Source organism: Zalophus californianus, chromosome 1 (genome assembly GCF_009762305.2).
Source record: "Zalophus californianus isolate mZalCal1 chromosome 1, mZalCal1.pri.v2, whole genome shotgun sequence".
Classification (NCBI taxonomy): Eukaryota; Metazoa; Chordata; class Mammalia; order Carnivora; family Otariidae; genus Zalophus; species Zalophus californianus.
The window spans coordinates 161,967,684-161,982,683 of record NC_045595.1 but is presented as its reverse complement, the minus strand read 5'-3'; the positions used below and the strand labels follow the sequence as shown (position 1 = coordinate 161,982,683).

The 15,000-nt window shown below is 40.0% G+C and overlaps 1 protein-coding gene across 9 annotated transcripts in view; it reads left to right on the top strand.

The window, feature by feature from the left end:
* The window catches only part of HHLA2 (HERV-H LTR-associating 2), an 82,766-nt gene that overhangs the window by 35,213 nt on the left and 32,553 nt on the right, over positions 1 to 15,000 (top strand). For 5 of the 9 annotated variants that reach the window (XM_027587177.2, XM_027587184.2, XM_027587183.2 and 2 more), the window contains exon 2: positions 5,786 to 5,946. The exons of the other annotated variants lie outside the window; for them this stretch is intronic. The gene's annotated coding sequence lies outside the window, so the exon portion shown is untranslated. The remainder of the gene's footprint in view (positions 1 to 5,785; positions 5,947 to 15,000) is intronic. 9 annotated transcript variants of the gene reach the window in all.

The following is a 15,000-nucleotide window of genomic DNA, read 5'->3' as shown; positions in this document are numbered from 1 at the left end:
TGTCTGTGTCCCCTAAAGTAGTTTACGCTATATAATAGCAAACAAAATGGATGACACATGGCTGTTTTGGTAAGCATATATCTCGCTTGGTATGAACAGAAATGTGCACGTGCACTGTAGCAGGGTCTGTCACCTGTTCATTGGCTCATGTTCTCTTTTTGCGCTTCCCCTACTTTTCATCACAAGGAGCTACCTTTCCATGGCCCCCTTCCCTCTGACTTCCTTATAGGTTTGGCCAAAAGGAAGCACAGGCAGATAGCTGGAAGGCTGGAGGGGAGGGGAGGAGGCAGATTATACCCCCATCCTTACTTCCTGAGGTGTCCTCTCTGCATCCCTTCAGGGGTTCTAGCACCCCCAGACAGCCCGGACGGTATCACCTTTCATTGTCCTTCCAGCCTTAGGGGGTGGTAGCAGCTTCCTGTTACAGCTACTTACTGGATTGTCTTATTCACAGCTGTTGCTTCCCACCTCTCCCAACACCCATGAGGCCAATTTCCTGTAATTCATTACTTCTTTATGAAAGACCTATGGTTGTTACTGTTTCCTGGCTGGACCTTCCTAGGTATATCAATGTACAGATGTCAGTTTGAGCAGTAGCCCCAGTTGATGTCCTGCACAGAGCCTGTTTGTTGGGGAGATGCATCCAACGCTCAGCTGCTAGGAGTGTTGGCCATTAATAGCTCAGGATGCACTCTTTTCCAGAGAATTGTCCTTGCCCAGAGATGCCTGGGGGGGGGGGGGTGGTGGTGGTGGCAATGTCATCCTACCTGGCATGGCCCATAGCCAACAACTGGCTAATTTGAGATTACAGACCATCAACTCTTTGCCTCAAGGATAAACAAGTCCGTGGTGCCATTCATGCTCCAGCGCTTCGTGTGCCATCCATCAGGGACCAGAGCTGTCAGCCCCTCTTTGCTGGGCTTCTTTCCCTTCTTTATCCTATTCCTTCACTTCTTTACAGCTTTCTCTTGAAAGTGCACCCTCAGAAAAATCAATTTCATGAGAATCCCCATCTCTGGCTCTGCTTCCAGGGCACCCAACGAGGAGGTATATTTCAGACTGATTTTCTCCATTTCTTCTATCTTGTGAGGTAGTTAAGTGGAAGCTGTGAACAGAGCTTCGGTTACAGTTCCTAACAGAGTAGTGATGCTGAGGATGAAAAAAACAACAGCTGAACATCTTAGAGGATCTGCCGCTGTTGGAGAGCTCAAAGCTTTAATATATAGAAAAAGAGTGCCTTACAAAATTAAGGTTTAGAAAGCTAGGTATTATGGCAAAAAAGAGGATATTGTACTTTTGACTGGGTGAGTGTGGAGCCCAAGAGTTTAAGAGTTGAAAACACCTGGGGTGATTAGAAATGCAAGTCTGATTTAAGACTCGAAATAGAAACTGAGACCATTACATGAAGGCAATTTTTCTCAGACTTGAATAATCCATAACTCTCCTTTTGGGGGATAATTCTCTTGTATCCCCAGAATTAAATGATTTTTAGTACAGAATTATTTTTTTTTTTAAACTACTGGTGACATTGTCCATGTGGTATGTCACTCGGTCTTCCTTTGATAAAAACATGTCTGCCCCTGTCCTTATTAACATGGGACAATATGGTACAACTTAATGCAAACAAAGGAACATTGATACTGAAATTGTGTAGAAACTTTTTAAACTGGTCATCCATGAGACTCAGAATATAGGTCACTTTATCACAAAAATGAAAATAAAGTTCCCCCATGACTTTGAGATCACGAAGAACACATCCTTGAGCCATTTGAGGGGAGGGTGGAAGGATGAGACCTTGAGAGTGATGATCTTAGGCTCTGCGTTCAGGGAAAGCCGGGCTACAACAGAGACTGGGCCTGCAGCTCAAGGGCAGTCAAACTAGGAATGAAAGAAGAAAAGCCAACAGAGTGATGCATTATTGATTAGGTCACCACCTCCAGTGACTGTGTTCCACCCTTTGGGACGTCTCAGGAACATCAGGAAATGTGTCTCAGAACTGTTTATATTTAACCATCCCCTCCAGTCCCCTCATGGACATTACCTCCTTCATATTTCTGGATTGTGCATGCATGCATGCATGGGAGAATTCCTGTGGCTCTCTCACTTCCACTTCAGAACTTTCTAGGGACCAGTAGAGTCTCAGGGCAAGGTGCTTCAGGCTCCATCTGCACTCAACTGGTTGAAGCTTTTGCAGAGCTTGTTGCTGCAGCATGACTGGAGTAAGAGGTTTACTAAGAGCTCAACAGGTGTCCATACAGGCTACTGTGTGTAGGGTAAGGGACAGCCACACACTAGTCAAAAGAGTTGACTGGGAGTAAGGTCTGGCTCTTTGCCACAAAGAAACCAATCTCTGTGACCTTAGACAAACCAATACTAATTCACTTGTGCAAAAATTGAAGCTGTGAGGGTGTTTGGGAAACGACTTTCATCATACCTCTTTTCAGGGTTAAAATGACGTCATGAAAGCCCTTTCCTTTTCTTCTCTGGCCCCCACTAAATCTTCCTTAATTTGCAAGGCTCAATTCAAATATTATCCTTGCGGGAGCATGGATGGTTTTATAGAGGGCGTATCATGTTCTCATGTGAGTGTCTGGCAGAAGTCTAGCATGAACTGCATGGGACACAGACTGATTTTGTCTTCGTGCCCATAATACTAGCAAGTTGGCACACTGTTATACTAACGAGTACGAAGCACATGCCCAGGGAAGGTGTCAGCGAAAATACTTGACACAGAGAAAGAGATTAAAGGAGAAAAAAAGTCAGGGTTGGAGGGGGGGCAGCCAAGGAGCCACGTTCCATATTCTTGTGAGCACCTACTCTTTTGTTACCACAAGCAAAGTGAATCATAGCCCTGTTCTCTTTAAAAAAAGAAACTTTCTCCACTTCCACATCCTTAGGCTTGCCTTTAGCCATGTTGTGGATTCCTTCCCCTTTTGAATCCAAACTGAGTCCTTCTCAATTTGTAAATAGGAAAGGAATATTGTTGAGAGTGAGAGAGTTTGGCAGGAGAAGGGGAGGAATTTGTCCTGGCCCCAGACGCAATGGGTCCAGACCTGGAACTCCCACCACTCCTTTCTCCGTGTCTCCTGTTGGGAGAAAATCTGGAAAGACGAGAGAAGGTAAGGAGAGGATGGTAGAATGTGAAAAATGTGTGTACCAGCGAGCACAGAGCTAGGCATTTACTTCATCAAGGTGATGTGAGGATTAGGAGACCATTTGTTTTTTTTTTTTTTTTTTTTTTAAAGATTTTATTTATTCATTTGAGACAAAGAGATACAGAGAGAGAGAGAGAGAGAGCACGAGCAGGGAGAGAGGCAGAGGGAGAGGGAGAAGCAGGCTCCCCACTGAGCCAGGAGCCTGATGTGGGGCTCGATCCCAGGACCCTGGGATCATGACCTGGGCCGAAGGCAGACGCTTAACCATCTGAGCCACCCAGGCGCCCCTAGGAGACCATTTGTATCCACCGCTATCCCCAACCTCCATTTTACCAGTGAGGAAACCATTCAAAAAGTGGCATATCATCAAAGCCCTATAATTAGTAAATTTTGGAGCTGGAAGTAAAAAACGAGGCCTGACTTCAGAGCCCATAATGTCACCTGCCTCCTGCTACAATACCTACTGGTATCACAAGACTCCGGTATCCTCACTATGAAAGGAGCCTGCCACTCTTAGTTGGGACTTTTTCCCTTACTCACCTGAATACGAAGTTTGCTGTGCCTGCCAAGAAAGATACCAGGTTCTGTGCCAAAACTTTTCAGCTCTTCAGAAGGACAAATGCCCTTATTTTCCCACACAGTTTGAAAATGGTGCTTCTGTACTCCCATTAAGCCTTCCCTCAGAGGCTCTCACCCTGTGAAATTAAATTCAAGGTAGCTCACCGAGCACATTCTCTTGCCTGCCTGTTCTCAGAAAAACCTGGTTCAGAACTGAGCCCTGGGTGTTCCATCAAGTGCTGTGCACACTGAGTATATTCTGAGGCTCCAGAGGCAAAAACCTGACGTTTGAAAAGTCCTCAGATATGACCGAGAGAATATGGCCTCCTATTACATAGAATGGGGGTGATAGTCTCTTGGAACTTAAGCACGTGCCCAGGGGAAGTGTCAGCGTGCTTCCGTACAGCTGTTAACCTTTCCTTTGCCATTCGACTCTTCTTCCCAGGTCGTTACTTTTCCCTGAAGAGACCCTTCTTCACCCTCCCAGGTGGTTAGTTTTCCCTGAAGAGAGGACAGGTACAGAGGAAGCACTTAGTCCTAACTGCTGCTCATCCTCTATGTGGCCTTAGGCAAGTCTGTTAACTTCTGCTGCCCTGTATCTCATATGAGAGCATGAGGCTGGCTAGCATTCTCAGAGGCTTTCTACTTCCAGGATGCTAATCTGTTTGTGTAGGCGAGCTATTAGATAAGATGGTTTATCTTATGGCAGGAACTTTCTCTTCTGGGAACTTGGGGTCTTTGAGATAATAAAGTGCTGCCAGAGACCACAGGTGATATGTTTTATATGAGTAAGTGAGCCAAGGGATTATTGGCCTATGTACATTTTGTGTTAAATCTATTTTATTAGAATATAATGCAGGATTACAAGTTTAATTGATATGTGGCCCAGTTTTAAGTAGTACTTACCAATCTAAAGATAGCTAGTTTGATCATTTTTGAATGTTAAGAGCAGACCTATATAAGCTGGTTTTCATGGGAGAAAAGAATCTTAATGCTTCTCAAAAATCTCTGGAGGGGCACCTGTGTGGCTCAGTCAGTTGAGTGTCTGCCTTTGGCTCAGGTCACGATCCCAGGGTCCTGGGATCGAGCCCAGCATTGGGTTCCCTGCTCAGCAGGAAGCCTGCTTCTCCCTCTTCCTGCTGCTCCCCCAACTTGTGCTCTCTCTCTCTCTGTCAAATAAATAAAGTCTTTAAAAGAAATCTTTGGAAAGTATGGCAGCTGACTTTTCTTAATATTTTTAAAAGGCATCTAGTAAGCATAAGTAAAAGTATACATGGTAGTTTTCTTAAGGTTGCTTGTTTGTTTTTAAATGAGAATGCCTTGCATTTTCTTTTCTCTTGATTTTTCAAATATATACCTGTCTTTTAAAACCACCTCCATTCAAAAGCCTGATCTATTTGTGTGGTTTGCATGCAGTTGATGTTTATTTGGGTAATCCGAGGTAGCAGAAGAGGAATATATTTAATCATCTAACCTTTACAATAAGGAACATTTGAAATGTCAGCATTTTATTTCAGGAGCAGGTGAGCTATTGCACTCTAAGGCTTTTATTTATTCATTTACACCATGTGTCTTCCTGAAAAGGAATCTGAAACAGCTTAGAACAGCTTGTAATAAGGGTAAAATAATAAGAAAAAAATACAAAAGAGGAGACGGAGTAAATATTCTAACCACAAGTGTCAACATAGTTGCTACTATGGAATATAAGCCTATGTCTAAGATTCTTGGAAGCAGGAAAAGGCAAAAAACAAATTATATAATGTTTCATATTAAAAAAAGGGATCAAGTTCTTCTGGTTCAAAACTCACATCTCTAATAGAGTACATTATGTAAGGGACACTGGCTTCATCGGTCCAATAAATATTTAAGCAGCTATTATGTAGTCAGACCTGTGTCAGGTGTTGGAGACAAAGCTGCGTAGGTGTGTGTGTTCTTCTCCTGAAGCTCAGTCTATAAGTGTGATAAATATTAAAACTATGGGTATATAACCAATTATTCTTTTAAATCAATTAATGAAACAGTAGTGATTCCTAAATTCCTAAGTTTGCTTAAATTCTTCCCTGACTCCCCAGCTGAGACCTGAAAGATGAGTAGGCACCCGTTCAGCTGAGGGAACAGAAGGAGCAGTGGCTGGGTGGGCTGAAGAACCCACAGAAAGCCATGCGTGCCTGGAGGAGACGGCACAGACAGGAGAGCCGCTGGTGACCATGGAAGTAAGCTTTACTTTATCGAAGTAAGTATGTGGGTCTAAGCAGACAACCTTTATTTCTCGAGAAATACTGCCCTTTATTTTAAAATTACTATGCTCAGTAAATTATATGCTTTGTTTTATTTTTTTTCAAATAAAACTTGGCAACCCTTTGTCAGTCCCCAAGAAAAACTTTTTTTTTTTTTTTTTTAAATTTAACTGGTCTATGAAACCCAAAAAGCTGGGGAACATGGGTCTACATAGGACCCTCAGCAAATATGGCTGGAGGGACTTGAAGAGCATAAAAGTTTGGAGTTGAAGCATAAGGTAGTGACAGGATTTCCTCATGGGACTAAAATAGGGTCTGCGAAGTATATAAACCATGGCTACTCTGGACAGTTACTTAGACTGCATAGCATACTGGGGCACCCGGCTCATGTGACGAATGAAGATTGAAATCTGGCCCTCATTCCTCTCACCAAATCATGTATCCTGGGATAGGCCAGGGCCTTCCTGGAAGAAGAGGAGGCTTTTTTTTTTTTTTTTTAATTAGGAAGACACTGTAGCCAGTGGTAACACACATCATCTTCCAGTGATCTAGCTTCATCCAGAGATAGAACTTAAGCCTGTAGGAGTGGATATATATGGCATGAAGTTAGAATCTGTGACATTCTTTCTGCCAGGTATATTTTTTAACGGGTACAACTGTTCTTCATTACCCTCTAGTAGGGGTCTAAAGTGCTAGCTTCTGATGATTAAAGATGGATCTATAGGTTTTAGAAATTAAGCTGGCAAGAGGAAGTATGAGTAGTAGGGAGGGAAGAAAATATCTTCATGTCTCAGTAGTTAAGGTAGATACTTTAGTAGTTTTACATGATAGTACATAAGTTTGCCAATAGAATCCTGTCGTCCTGTCCTTGAAAGGGCGAGGTAGCCTGTGCCCCAGGGAGATTGCTTCTTGAGAAAAGTGGTAGCTTTAACTACAGTCAGTTTTGAATTTAGACCTTATTAGAGCAATCGTTTTCTTAAGACCTCATAACAAAGCAAAGCAGAGAAGGGTCTAGTCAAAGGCTTTTCGGAGAGGGTATAGCCAGTTACCAACAGGCCTGGAAAAAAAAAAAAAAACTTAACTAAAAGTTCTACTTTGACTAACATGGCCTACTAGATATGCCTTCCAGGAGGAATTAACTGCAAAATGCATCCATGGGTTGTAGGGTAAATTGACCTGTTCTATGGAGGGGTTTTTTTGTTTTGTTTTGTTTTTTAATAATTGACCAATTATGTTGGAGACTGTGCTGAAAACATTGACTTAGCTAATGTTCAGTCATTCCTGGAAATAAGCAATTACTAAAATTATTTTTTCCAACATCTTTTGCTTTATATTATACCAATTCATGTTCATTGTAGAAAAATTAGAAAATACAGATTAAAACATCATAACTTTATCCTGTAAAGAGACAATAGTAACATTTTATTCATGCTCTCAAATATTTTCTACCCACGTATATTTTGTGTGTGTATATTTTTTACGAAGGTGTCATTTGTGGTGACCCTCAGACTACCTCAGATCAGCTTGTACTCCTCACCACTCCCCAAGTTATGTGGGAAATTTAGTGCATGTCCTAAGATTTCTGGAATTGCTCAGGGACCCTGATTGGGAAGGTGACAAGGTCCCTAAAGGGATTATAGTGGTAGCTAGTAAAATACTAAAAAAAAAAAAAAAAAAAAAAATCCTACCATAGAATGTATTTGCCTTTAAAACAAAGAATGGGGCCATGCTATATTCACACTGAACAACCCGCCACCCCATCCCCCACTCACTTAACTATATTGTTAAGAATAGATTTCAGCAAATTTGGCCATTTTACAACCATCAGATTTTCTTTCCTAGTTCTCTGTTTCTGATGATTAGATTATCAGTGAGGGTGCTCAAATTCTCTTCTAGGTGGCTTGCAGTCAGAATACAGCAACACATACTATGGCAGCCATGAAAATACTCAAGATTCCTACTGTGGGGAGCATAACTGTCTGGCAGTACCAGCTGCTGTGCCTCTGGACATACGGCCTCATTTACACTGACATCATGCTTCCCATGTCTGCTCCCAGCCAGTCACTGAGCACGGTTGGGGGTATTAATGCAGGTCCTTTGCTGCAACATGAGGGACTCCATTGATGGGTGGCTTTAGCATAAGAACTCCCTATCAGATAGGCTAAAATTTTCTTGGAACCCCATTGTAATCTGAAACCCTTCCCACCCAATCTTCCTTCCTTCCCTGGTTCCTTTGGAAATGTCAAACTTTCCTCATCACCTCATGGTTCTCCCTGCCTTGTTCAGCCCTCTTCTCCTTTTCCATCCTGGGTATGTCCCCCTAGTAAATCTGCAATAATCCTATCTTGGCATCTGCTTCTCAGAAGTACCCAAAATATTACACTTAGTGACCATTAAGAGTCATAAAACCTGTTCATGCAAGCTTGGGGAAGTACTACAGCACTTGTCTCATAGGTTCTCAAAGTTCCTTGCAATGACAAGTTGACTTAGAGGCAGACACTGATGTATTCTAGTGCTAACGGCTCTTATAGGTCTAGGCTTCTATTATACTCCTGTTCATGCAAGAGCAGATGTGTTGGTAGTTTTCACCAATGAAAACCTATTTTGAGCATCTCTGATCCTAGTTAGTAGATCTTCCAATGCTGCTTGAGCTAGTTATCATTAAAGTGTTTGCCATTGCTGCTTCTATAGCACTCACCTAGAGTGCACGCACTGAACAGGGTTCTTCAAATATTAACTAATTACCCCTGGGAAGTAAATTAAATCAGTGCATACACACAGCACATGGTCCATGCTTAAGTATTTTAAAGTAAATTACGGTGTAATGTGATCTTTACCCATGTCAGCAAATGCACCTTATCTAATGACTGCAAAATGGTCAATGGCATGAATATCCCAGTTATTTTAATCGATTCTGCAAGAGTGGGTGTTTTTGGTTCCTAATTTTTAACTGTTAGTTTCTGATTTAGCAAAGCCTTTCTGTGTACTTTGGGTATTGTCCAACTTTTCATAGACTGTCTTATAGAGGTAGAATTGGGTCAAAAAGCATGCCCAATTTTAAGATTTTTTGTTATTCATTGCCAGAAAGTCACCCAGGAAATCTGTTTCGATTTACAGTCCAAACTGTTACTCTATGAGTTGGCTTACTTCTTTTTCCTTTATTTCTGCATGTGAAGTTATGTGCACAGTGTAAATTTTTATTTAGAAAAATCCCAGCAATTTAAAAACCCTTTAAATCCCCCACCCTCCTTATGAAATAGCACTTAAAACCCACCTTTGTTTGCTGCTTCTTAACATTCCTTCCCCATGCCTCCCCTCCCACAGGGTGGCAAATACAGAGCTAGTTTTGTGAGCGATTCCAGGACAAGGTAAACTCAATAGTCTCTGGGTCTTAGGCTTCTGCTTCCTGGGAGTTTACAAAAGGACCTTCTGGAGTATTCAGTGGGGGAGGTCATGCATGAGTTCTAGGAAATCTGAGGTTTACTACAGTCTATGAATTTGGAAGAATTGTAGTGTAAACCAGGTGCTAAACATGATCAGTGGAAGCGAAGTGAACTGCCCTGGGTTTCTTGCTTCAGAGCTCACCATGGCCTTGTTCCAGCTCTCAGAACTAAATGGAAACAGAAAACTTGGATGGGGTGAAATAAATGTTCATATCCATTTTAGGCTGCAAAACCTGGAGGAAAGAACAGGACATGTATCAGCACATTGTCAAGATCACCACATTCCGTCTGGGCCATGACTCTCCAGGGCATTCCTCTAGGTGTTTTTTGTTATTGTTGTTTTGTTCTTTTTTTTTTTTTTTTTTTTTTTTTAAGACTAAACCAAAGCAGTAGGGGTCATGGTCATACTTCCTACAGCGTGCCTATCTAGACTCACTTTGCTCCATCTGGTCTAGTTTCCAGCTAGCATCTCAGGATGTCTGTTCATTCTGGGAATGAATTCTTCTTGTGGTTCTACCCCTTCACCATGATAACAACCAGAGCCACTTGCTCTTGCTCTCACTCTCAAGACACTCAAGCCAATTCTAGACCATGTTGGGTTCTGTCCTGTTCTGCTCAGAAAGTCTCCTTATGTAATACAATTTTTTCTACCTTTTTTTTTAATTTTTAGTTTTTTAAAGATTTTATTTATTTATTTGAGAGAGAGAATGAGAGAGAGAGAGAGCACATGAGAGGAGGGAGGGTCAGAGGGAGAAGCAGACTCCCTGCTGAGCAGGGAGCCTGATGCGGGACATGATCCAGGATCATGACCTGAGCCAAAGGCAGTCGCTTAACCAACTGAGCCACCCAGGCGCTTGAATTTTTTCTACCTCTTAATATGTGCATGGTGTCATCCGTCTAGATAACCCATTTGTTGGAAGGGTGTCTTAGTCTGCTTAGGCTACTATGACAAATTGCCATAGACTGGGTGATCTAAACAAAAAAACAGTTCTCATAGTCCTGGAGGCTGGGAAGTCCAAGATAAAGACCTGGCAGATCCCAGGGTCTGGTGAGGTCACTCTTCCTAGTTTGCAGATGGCCATTTTCTTGTTGTATCCCCATATGGGGGAGAGTAGAAAGGGAGAAGTATGCTTTTTTTTTTCCTTATAAAGGCACTAATGCCATCATGAGGGCCCCATTCCCCAATACCATTACACTGGTAGGGTAGGGTTTCAGCATATGAAATGGTGGGGGCACAAATATGTAGTCTATGACAGAGAAGGTCCAGACCATCCACATTGCATGGCTATAAGAAATAGCTTTCAGAAGCTTTTCTTTTCTTACTCTTCCTTTCACCACCAGTTCCAAAGCCAGTTCCTTTGCTTACCGGGCACTCTGTAGTATGAATTGGTTGGCTTTCACATTTCCCCAGTACTAGCTAGAGATTAGTTTTCTTGGATCTACCAAGTCAGTTTGTACTTGCCCATATTTCTCTAGCTTCCAAAATTTTACTGTCTCACCCTCTTTCTGATTTGTATCTTTCTCTTTTTAAGACAAACATTTTCTAAATTTTTATTGACTTGAGGTAAGAAACAAAATTAAAAGCACGTGTTGAAGTTGCTGTATTAACCCAAAAGTCCCAGATGGCTCATTTATTCACATCTTTTCAACAGTGGATGTTATCCTTTTATTTATTGCTGAATTCCCTAAATGTATTCTGCATTTAGTTCTAATCACTCTGGTAACTCAAATTATCCACGTTATTGGATAATGGTTCACTCTTCATATGACTAAGAGTTTACAGTACAGTTTTATGATTTATGGCAGATTCTTAAATTCAGCCGTTCAGTTTACCCTAAGTTTGCTTCCTATTTTTAGTAGCACTCCATTGTAATGCAGATGGAGACTTGTACCAATATTCTAGAAACAAGTTGAAATGAAAATGAATTATCCGTACCTATCTCTACTGCATTTGTGTGAGGGAAATGGAAAGGCAATCAATTCATGGGTGTCTGTTTAAAATAAAAGCCACTTTTCTTCCCTTCTAGGTTATGAAAATTTGATCCATCTTTTGAACAAATTTAGCAATGATTTAAAATTCTTAGTTATACATGCCAATTTTAAATTAAGATTTCAAAATGCAGTTGTTAATTTAAAAATAATGATTTCATCCAATAGTAACCCTGTTTTTTCAAAATTGACTTATACGTTGGTGAAATTTCTTTTTATTAAAAAAATAATAATTCAAGAGTTATTTTCACAGCAAAAGCATTTGGATGAAAATTAGCCCCTTCTTTCCATAAACACCAGAGTCCTAGTCTCCCCTCTTAGAGGCAGGGGCCAGATTAAATTTATTATGTATGTCTTAAAAAATGATCTGTGTGAATACAAGCATGTATACAATTATATAACCTTTTTTATTACTAACAAGAGCATACTATTTCTGCTGTTCAGTGCTTTATTTAACCATATATTTCTGAGGATTATATGATCTCAGCACATTTAGATTTCCCTTATACTTTTATTATTTTGTGTGTGTGTGTGGAAATACCATAAATACAGAGAAGGGGACAAAATACATATAGTTAAATGAATCAGCACAAAAGCCCATCAGTTAGCCAAGCAATAGAACATTCCTAACCCTTCATGTCCCCTCCAAATCACCACCATCTCTCTTTCCCTCAAAGGAAATCTCTTCTGAACTTTTATGACCATCCTTTCCCTACTTTTCTTTAGTTGTACTACTTAAGTGTGTATCCTTAAGCCTTATAGTTTAGTTTTTGCTTGTTTAGAATTCTTCGCCTCTGTTAGAATTTCAGACAGTTGGAGTGGTGCAGTGTGAATTGTTCTGTGTCTGGCTTATCCAGTGCTTTCTATTTGTCCCATCTATTTGATTTTTTTTTTCTCCAAATGTCCTTCTTTCTGGCCTTTATTTCACATTTGTTTTATTTTTTTTTCCTATGCTATCTTGGAACTTACACATTCTTTTGCAGTCCTTTTACTGGTTAACCACAAGATTATGACATACTTTTTTTTTTTTTGGTTCTTAAAGCCTTATATTAATTGTTACTTTATTTTCTTCATGAATAATGCAAGGACCTTAGATTCCTTTTAGATACTTCAACTCCATTATTCCCCTCTAAACTTTCAAGGCACTATTATTATGTCCTTTAGTTTTATCTGTATTTTGAACATTATCATCATCAGTCCACTTGCTTAAGTTTGTCCCATATTCCCCTTTACATTGCTCATCATTCCTTCCTGAATCTTAGCTTCTACCTGGTATCATTTTCCTTCGGCCTGTGAAACATGCTTTTAGTATTTCTTATAGTGCAGATCTACCGGTTGCAAATTCTATTCGTGTCTTAAAATTATTTCACTTTATTTTTCTTGGAATATATTTTTGCTAAACTTGTAATTCTTGGCTGGGAGTTATTTTCTTTCAGCACTTTGAAGGTATTAATCCCTTCTGACTTCTCTTAACTCTTTAAAAGTTAGTTGTCTGCCTAATTGTTACTTTGGAGACACTATACTTTTGCTGTTGTTACTTCTGACTACTTTAAGATTTTCTTTGTTTTTTTAATCTTTCACCGTGAGGTACATGGTTGTTTTCTGTTTAGGGTTTGTTGGGCTTCTTGAATCTGTAAATTAATGGCTTTCAGTTTTGGAAAATTCTCATCCATTATGTTTTGAAATAATTCTTTTCACCACATTCTCTTTTTTACCTCCAAAGTTCTACTTAGATGGTGCCTTCTCACTGTATCCTCTGTTTCTTACCCTTCCAATGTTTCCATTCTTTTGTTTCTCTTTACTTCATTCTAGATAGTTCTTTGTGACCAATGAATAATCCAGGCTCCTAATTCTTTGACTACCTACACAGATGTTAAATTGATCTAGTAAACTGTTGCTTTTTTCAGTGGTTATTTCCCAGTTCTTGTAGTTTCTGTGTGGTCCTTTATGGTGGTTTTTAGTTTTCTGCCAAAGTTCTCTATCTTGTCTCCTTGAACAAAATAAGTATGGTTATTTAAAAGTGTATGTCTAAAAACTCCAACATCTGAAGTGCTTGTGAGTTTTATTTTCAGTTATTTCTGTCTGATTGTTATTTTGTCTCTGAGTGCCTGGTTATTTTTTTATTGTGTCCCAGACTTTGTATTTGCAAAAATGTTACAGAAATAATTTTCAGTTGGGATAATATCTTCTTGCAAAGAGGATTGATTATGTTTTATTCTTTTAGTCATATGAGGTATTAATGCTCTGGGATCCCTTTAATTTCATCTGTACAGCTGTAAAAGAGTACTAATGCTACACAAGATGAGGATGGTGATGCCTCTTTTGAATGGTGCTAAAGTACCTTCTATGCTAAGTGGGGAGATACACAATCAGATTTCAATGTGATCTGTGCTGGCTATTTACCCCTTACTGTGTACCAGGTAGTATGTTAAATGTTTTCCAAATATCGTTAAGGTCTTACAACAATGATTCTGAGATGGATATTACTATTATCCCTATGTTACAGATGTAAAACACAGACAAGTTGGGCAATTTGGCCAATGGTACATGGCTTTAAGGGCAGAAGACGGTTTTTGAATCCAAGGGGTCTGATTTCAGAGTCTCTGATACTGACGGATGTGGTAGAGTGAGAATATTCTTTAGGGGAGGCACAATGCAGATTATCATTTATGCCAATTCCCCTTAGTTCAGGCCCTGAATGCTCAGGCCTTTAATACCATCCTTTGGTATTAAACCAAAGGATGAACACCATTAACAGGATTATGTAACTTCAGTTTTTTCCAGGGGCAACTTTTGTGAATGGTCACAATATTAACTTAAATTGATTTGGTAAGAAAGAATGATGTTGAGGGTGAATTTAGACTTTAAAATACTGTATTATTCTGGGAAATTATAAAATTTAGAATTATGTGGGGAAGGGCAGTTAGGAGAGGCACTTATGACTTTGTCTAATGATTATAAAGCTTAAAATGCATTATGTGTCATTTTAGCAGTAGTGTTGGGTGAAGAGAATCACAATAGGATTATCATATGGGTTAGGAGACTCACTGAGAAAGATCCCAGTTTGTATAAACTCACTGCTGTCATTCAGAATTGGGAGGAAGCAGAATTGTGGGTTAAGTGTGGGGTCTCTACAGACTCTTTCGTGCTGAGAGCAGCAAGTATGGAGAAATGGCATCTTAGAATTTATCCTTGATTTGTGTGTGAGATTTGTTTATTGTGTTTCTTTTCACAATGACTGATAGGGCTGCTTCAGCATGAATAGTTAGCTTAGTACCCAGAGAGTTTGATTAGCTAAGTTAGGAAGAAAATGCCATATACTACAGAGGAAATTTACCCTGGAATAAATGTAGATCATTTAGTCAAATTGCTATATTCTCAGCAGGCTAAGGCTTCCCTGGGGAAAAAAATGCCATAGGAACTTTCTTAGAAACACAAGTAAATAGAACTTATTTTCCAGGGAACCTAAAAAACATGACCTAGCATGTGACTCAGGACCAGCCAACACGACCTTGGAGGGAAAGATGTCATTTAAAAAGTAATGACTTGAGTAAGGCATGAAACCAATCTTATGGAGGGCTTTTATGAGTCAGAACTCCTGGTTGCAAGTGACAGAAA